This window comes from Hyaena hyaena, unplaced genomic scaffold (assembly GCF_003009895.1).
Source record: "Hyaena hyaena isolate Hyena2069 unplaced genomic scaffold, ASM300989v1 scaffold_681, whole genome shotgun sequence".
Taxonomy (NCBI): Eukaryota; Metazoa; Chordata; class Mammalia; order Carnivora; family Hyaenidae; genus Hyaena; species Hyaena hyaena.
The window spans coordinates 43,418-51,071 of NW_024081307.1; positions in this window are offsets into that span (position 1 = coordinate 43,418).

Below are 7,654 nucleotides of genomic sequence, written 5' to 3' on the forward strand. Positions count from 1 at the left end.
AGCTGGGACTCCAGAAGCAGTTCTGGGGACCGTTCGCCGGTCCTTCCGCGTCTTCTGTGCTTTACACATGTCCCGCAGAGGAAGTCCTCAGGATTTGAGCACCTGTTTCCTTGTTTGCGAAGCATGGTCCATGTGCAGCTGTAGTGTCCTGAGTCACACCAGGGTGAAGAAGCTTGGTTCCTGTGGCTCATCTGAGGGCCTGGGGCGAGGTGGCAGGGATGGTGACAGATGCACAGTAAGGAGCATACAAGAGTGCAGACAATCTGTTGGATAAATATTCCTAACCTGTGGCAGATGAGCTAGTGACTTCAGGGCTGTCCCAGCGCCTGTCCCCCCTCGGCCTGAGCTGCGGTGGAGGGAAGAGGGGCTGGCCGCTGGCAGAGGAGACCGGCCCCTCTCCACCGGCCGGGGCTCCCAGGGCGGCCACAACTCTGAAGCTGGTCAGTCTGCTTGGACCTTTTCTTGGTAAACTAAGCACGTTTTACAGAGATGGTTAAAGCAGCGACAGCCGCAGGGGTGGTTTTCCTTTCCTGTGCACACGGGCCCCCGGCAACACGCCCTAGAGACAGAGCGCCTCGCACAGTCCGTGGCGACACGCCCTGGGAGGGGCTCATGTTACCGCTGTTACCCAGGCAGCTGCTTCCAGAAACCATTCTCACGTAACAGATGGCAAGACTGGGTTCACTTTGTGACAGTCTGTCCGGTGTCTCAGTTTCAGTAAAACTTTTTGAAAAAGTGGAAAGCAGGCTTTCGAAATGCTTTGAAGAATTCTGTAGTGACGTGAAGTGGGAGAGAAGGACGTAGTGTCTGGATAGAAACCAGATCTGGCCAGATGCGCGCCCTGGTGACGTGCTTGCCACAGCACCAGGAAGACCCACGACTCACCAGGGTTTCTCCAAATTCACATGTTTGAACGAAGGGCCGAGCAGGGAAGAACCCCCATTTCCCTCCCCTGCGTGGGCCTCCGGGGGCCGAGGGCTTTTTCTGGCCGCCGCCTCTTCTTGCGGGCTCTGAGTGTTGATGGTGAATAAAAGTGCACCCTGGTAAAAGGCCGTTTTAGGTGATTTGATGAAATTTATTACTGAATTATTTTAGTAATTTCTAAAAGGTTTTTGATGTGTTAAAGGTTAGTATTTTGTTTTGTTGGTTTGAAATAAGGAACGTCTCCGAGTTCTTTCCGTAATCTCCCGGTAACCGGAGGGCCCGCACACGGCTGCGGGAGGGTCCTGTGGGCTCCCGGCCCTGTTCCCGTTCTCCACGCTGTGTTTAGGTCTCTGCTGTGCCCTCCCTTCTCTCTTGCCCACATTTCTAGAACCAAGAGGGACACACTAGCATCCCCACTTGATGTATCCCCCCATGGCCACCAGGAGGCGCTAAAACCCCGCGGTTTGTACTCCAAGTTTCTGATCACAGTGGCTGCCAGAGGCTGGAACCCAGGCTGTGGGAGGAGGCAGGAACCCGCGGAGCACGGGGGAGCCGCTGGCATCGCCCAGGGACTCCGTGAAGGACGCACCACATTCTGGGGGGGGGGAGGTTGCCTGAGGAAAGACATAGAAGGAGCATGATGTTTTGAAGTGCAAAAGCATTTCCGATGTGCTCATGAGCTAGGAGTGGAGTGATACTGATCAGGACGAGGAGAGGGGAAAGGATTTATCACAAATTATAAAGATTCTATTAAAAGAACAGCCTGGGGCACCTGGGTGGCTCAGTCAGTTGAGTGTTCGGCTTCGGCTCAGGTCTCGATCTCAACGGTTTGTGGGTTCGAGTCCCACGTTGGGCTCTGTGCAGACAGCTCGGAGCCTGGAGCCTGCTTCAGGTTCTGTGTCTCTCTTTCTCTGCCCTTGCCCTGCTCATGCGCTGTCTCTGTCTCTCAAAAATAAACAAACTTAAAAATAAAAATAAAAGAACAGCCTAGAACTATGCATCTTAGGTGACAAAGGGTAGTGATAAGCCGTATTATGTACCTTCCGTATAATTCTGGTACATTTCATTACTATATCAGAAGTCCAGCAATAAGAGAAGGAAAAGGACGGGGCGCCTGGGTGGCTCAGTCGGTTAAGCGTCCGACTTCGGCTCAGATCATGATCTCACGGTTCGTGGGTTCGAGCCCCGCGTCTGGCTCTGTGCTGACAGCTCAGAGCCTGGAGCCTGTTTCAGATTCTGTGTCTCCCTCTCTCTCTGACCCTTCCCTGCTCACACTGTCTATGTCTCTCTCTCTCACACACAAATAAATAAAACATTAAAAAAATTTAAAAAAAAGAAGGAAAAGGAATGCCAATGAATCAGTGTAGTAATTTGAAAAAGTTCATTGTGCACAGGCCAAAAAGACAGTTTGGGACCCAGGAGCACAGAAACCAAACCCGGAAGGAGGTTTAGGAATATACTGTTACAAACCAGGTTGTATAATGACAAGGCGGGGACTGCTTATTCTTCACAGTGATTAGGTATACTGTTAGGATTGTTTTTTTTTTGGTAGGGAATTTCTTTCTGGTTACTTCATACCAACTTTGGAAAACAGTTTTAGTTTTGTTTTTTGATTTCCAGAGGCATAAAAAAGAAGTCACTCAGTCCGAATCTATCTTACAAATTAAGCTAAATGATGTTTTGCTTTTTCCACTAAACTGGATTTGTCTGCTCAGGGACTTTTTCAGGCTGCCTCCATTTGTTTTGACTTTAACAGGCTTTAATACTGTCATCATTGTTACAATAAACAAAAGAATGAAAAATTAGTGAACGAAGAAGCCTTCACATCCACTGTGCACCCTCATGGCCACTAGGTGGTGCTGTAACCCCGTGGTTTGCTCCCCAAATTGCTGACGGATCAGAACTGCCATCAGACGCTGGTATCTGAAGGTCTGGGAGGAACCCGGACCCCACAATAAAACAGGGGCTGCCGGCCCTTCACAAGGACTCCGCGAAGGAGTCGCCATGTTCTTGGAAGAGGAGATTGAGCGAGGAAAGGCACAGAAGGAGCATGATTCTTTGGAGTGGAATAGCATTTCCATGGGTTCATGGGCTAGAGGGAGGGGGGAGCATTTAAGTATATTACATTGCAGAGATTCTATAAAGATAACCTATAAAGTTCATGGTAGCAGGTGGTAAAGTGATACAAAACACGTTAGACACCTTTAAGATTATAGTATGTTAATTTATGAATATGTTAATAGTGTATTGATAACAGAAGTAAACCCAGAAGTAAACAGAAGTAAACCCAGTAAATCACTGAATAGTACTCCGTAAAAACTGATTGTGCACACGCTAAACACATGACCCAAGGAGACTCAAGCCCCATATGGGATGAAGCTCGGGACTGTATGGTTATAAATCAGCTTGTATATGGGGAAGGCAGTGACAGTTTATACTTCACAGTGATTGGTAATATTATCATTCTCTAATCAAAAGGAATTGGATCCAGGTTAGCTTGGGAACCAGTTTAACCTTGGGAAACAGTTCAAGTTTTGATGGTGATTTACAGAGGCATACACAAAATATGGCATAGAACCGCAGAGTTTCAGAAAATACCCAAAATTAAGATGCTTGTTTCACTAAGTTTGTTTTCCCTGCTCAGAGAATTTTCAAAACTGGCCTCCAGCTCTTGTGGATTGTAACAGACTTCAATAGAACTGCCATTATTACCGTTATGAGAACACACAAGCTGCACACCAGCTCCACCTTCACCACCACCAGGCGGCGCTGGGTCTCTGTGCTGGGGTTTTGGCTCGCAGAAGCTGATCACAGCAGCTGCCAAAGCGCTGGGGCCTGCGGCTCTGGGAGGAACCGGGAGCCCCAGAGCACGGGGGGCGGGGGGCTGCCGGCCCCGCGCAGGGACTCCGTGAAGGAGGCACCGCGTCTGCAGAGGAGAGACGGCCTGAGTAAAGACAGCGAAGAGGCACAGTTCTTGGAGGGCAGCAGCGTTTTCCATCGGCTTGGGGCCCGTGGTAGGGGCCCTCAGTATGGGGGCAGGGAGGGGAGGGGAAAGGATTGAAAAAGCTCCGTAAAGTTTTCTGCCTGAGTCCATTCGTTTCACTTGTGACGAAGATGGGAGAGGAGTGAAAAGACCCATATCGTGGACCTTCACTATCACAATCTATAAAATAATATAAACTAAGTAGTCAGCAATAACAGAAGAAAACGAGCCACTGAGCGATGACTAGCGTGAGGTTCTTGTTCACACACCAAGAGCTTTTTTTTCTTTTAAAGTTTTATTTATTTTAAAGAGAGAGCACGTGCATGCACACCAGTGGGGAGCGGGACAGAGAGAGTGAGAGAAAGTCTCAAGCAGTTCTGCGCCGTCAGCATAGAGCCCAAGGCGGGGTTCAAACCCACGAACCCAGAGATCCTGCCTGAGGGGAAATCAAGAGTCAGAGGCTTAACCAGCTGAGCGACCCAGGCAATCCACCAAAAAGGCATTTTTGACCAAGAAGCTCTCTCCTTAAATCTGGGGGGAGCCACACATGGATATAATTGTGAAGCCTTTTATATAGTGGGAGACAGTAGTGCTGTTTATTTCTCTCAGTGTTGCTTACACTAGTCACATATTTATAAGCGACAGGGAATTGGTTTCGGCTTCCTCACATCAACGTGGGAAACAGTTAATATTTGGGTAATGATTTCGCGAGAAATAAAGAAATGAAGTGGTTTCGTGTTACAAATAAGCTAACTCAAGAGTTCTCTGCTTGACTAACGTGGTGCTGTCTTCTCAGGGACTTTTCAGGGCTGCTCCCCATTTTCTTTTTGAGTTTTAAGAGGCTTTACTAATACCGTGATCATTTTCAATATTAGGAAGACCCCAGCAGCATCCCCACCTGTTGCATACGCGGTGGCCAGCAGGGGGGCGCCAAAGCCCTTGGGTTTGAGCTGCAGGGAGCTGCCAGTGTGGCTGAGGGGCCGAGGCCCTGGGAGGAACTGGGGCCCCAGGCCCCAGGCCAGGGAGGAACCGCTGGCCCCGCCCAGGGACTCAGTGAAGGCGGCACCACATTGTGGGGAGTCGAGTTTGAGAGACGAAAGGCAGAGAATGGTCCTGACCCTTTGGAGTTTCCTAGAATATTCTGTGATTTTGTGGCTAACGGTAGGGATTAAAAATCAGCACAAGCAAGAGGACGGAGAAAGGGTTTATCATACATTGTAAACATTCCAACTAATCCAGTCCATAAAAGTGCATTCAGCTGGCGGCAAATGAGAGTTTTTAAGAAAAAAAAAGGTCATGGATGTAAAATACATACTATATGAAAACAACACATAAATATGTCACAAGTGCAACCATAATAGGCGTCAAGCCGGTGACTCACTCCATACTGATTCTTCACAGTTGCTTTTGCGCACGTAAGAAAGGCAGGTGTTTACCCTGCGGGATTGCACGGGAGCCCTGATGGGCCGCAGGTGTGCGCTGTTCACGGCGCTTCTGTCCTGGGGAGCAGTGGCTGCGGATCCCTCAGCGGGCTGGCTCCATGCGAGCACGTGGATTAGTGGTGGGGAACTGCCAGTTGGGTGTTGGTAACCAAGAACTGATGGTTACGAGGGGTGCCGCTGTCCATCAGAGGAGAAGCTCCTGCGCTGCACCCTGAGGCCGGCAGGGGGCGCGCCGACCCGCCGCCTCTGGGCCGCGTGGAACGCATGCGCGTCGCGCACCTTGCCGGTGTAGGGATTCGGGACCGTTTCGCGCGGTGTGGGCGACCCCGGTGCGGTTCGGGGTGCGCAGGTGCCGGGTGGGAAGGAGGCCCCGCAGCCCCGGGACCGCAGGCGGTGGGCGCAGGGGGCCAGGTGCGCGCGTCTGCGAACGTTCGAGCCCCTCGTGTGTCGTGCTGCGTTAAATCACAGGCAAGTGACGCGGGAGGTTGCAAAGTAGCTGCATTAAAACTGATACCATTATTTTAAGTGTAAATAATTGCTTCAGTCTGTACTGAGATGAAGGCTGTAGCTGAATGATTTGCTTAATCAGAGGGAAAAGCCCTTGTTAAGGAAAGGAGCCTTGATGACTTGCATCTTGATGGGCATCCAAGGTAAACAAGGTCTGGCTTTTATTTTATTAAATACGGAAGGTTATCCGCTTAGTAAAAAGGCAGTAAGTGTGTTCCCTTCTGGAGAGAGGGAAGGAGGCTCCGATTTGCTCTTTGGGTTCTTCTGAGTAGTTGAGAAAATTTTCCTCAGGTGGATGCAGCTTCTTTTACTTTGTCAAGGAATTTGAAATCTGTGAATTGTATATTCTGACTGTAAGGCAAATATAAGTTAAATCCTTAGATGCCAAATATAACGAAATAGATACAAAGTTGCGTGCAGAAAACTGAAACACCGTGGAAGGATGTAAAAGAGAGTCTGTTTTAAATTGTTATTTATTTATTCTGAGAGAGAAACAGAGAGCACGGGCAGGGGAGGGGCAGAGAGAGGGATTGGAGAATCCCTAGCAGGCTCACGCTGTCAGCACCAGGGCCTGAGCCAAAATCCAGAGTTAAAGGCTTAATTGACTGAGCCACCCAGGTGCCCCTCACAGAGGGTCTTCATAAATCATGTTCATGATTGGCAGATTCAGTATTGTTCAGATGACACATCGCGTAAGTTTATCAGCAGATTCAGTGTCATCTGAGTCAAAATCCCAGCAAGGTTCTTTTGTAGATTTCTAAAATTGTTTCTAAAGTTAGAATAACCTCAACACTCATGAAGGAAAAGTCGAAGAGTCCTCACTCCCTTCAGCTAGTTCCAGAAATTAACCCAAAGGTACATCATGATTAGAGAACGACGCTGGCGATAGAATAGACCCATAGATAAATGGAGCAGAACTGAGGGCCTGAAGAACAGGCCCATTCACGTAGAGTCACCTGACCCCTGCAGGTTAGTGGGGGATATTCCTGTGAGGAACAACTGCAGCCACCGTTCGACCACGTGGGAAAAGGAACAAATTCCACCACACACCATAACTTACATAAACTTAAAAGTAAAATGCAAACTTAAAAAATGCTAGAAAAAGAAAATATCTACTTGGGTATAGAAGTAGCTTTTTGTATACAACACCAAAAGTATGGTGCATGGAAGAGAAACCTCGATAATGGGGAGTTCCGTCAAAATTAAAATGTTACTCTGCAGAGGATCCTGTTAAGAGAATGAAAGACTTTGCAGACAAGGAGATCTTTGCATAACACATAGCAGAGAAAAAGGATTTGTATGGAAAATATGGTAAAGACTCATAAGAAAGTTAAAAAAAAGGTAAAAATACGTAGAGATCTGAAGAGTGACACCAATACAGAACTTAGATAGCAAATTAATAGAAACATTGTCAACATGACTCACTTTTAGGGAAAAGCAAGTTACATGAGTTACCACTTACTACTGCACATTAAGATAACGTTAACATTTAGAAAAATTCAGAAAACATTTTGCTGACTAGCCTGAGGAACCACGAGGACCTCTAGTGGGAAAGAATTAAGACACATACTTTAGAAGACAGTCTGGTGGGTTTCTCACAATGCAAACATAGTCTCATTGTCTCATCATAATTTAATTGTACTTCTAGATGTTCACCCACCCGGTTGTGCCCATGAGGAGCCTGAAATTAAGTCCTCCATTGGAAACAACCTCAGGCTGCACGTAGTCCCAGTTCCAGGAAAAGCCTCAGCTGAAGCCACCCTCGGACCGCCCTCGGATCTGCCAATCAAAAGAAATG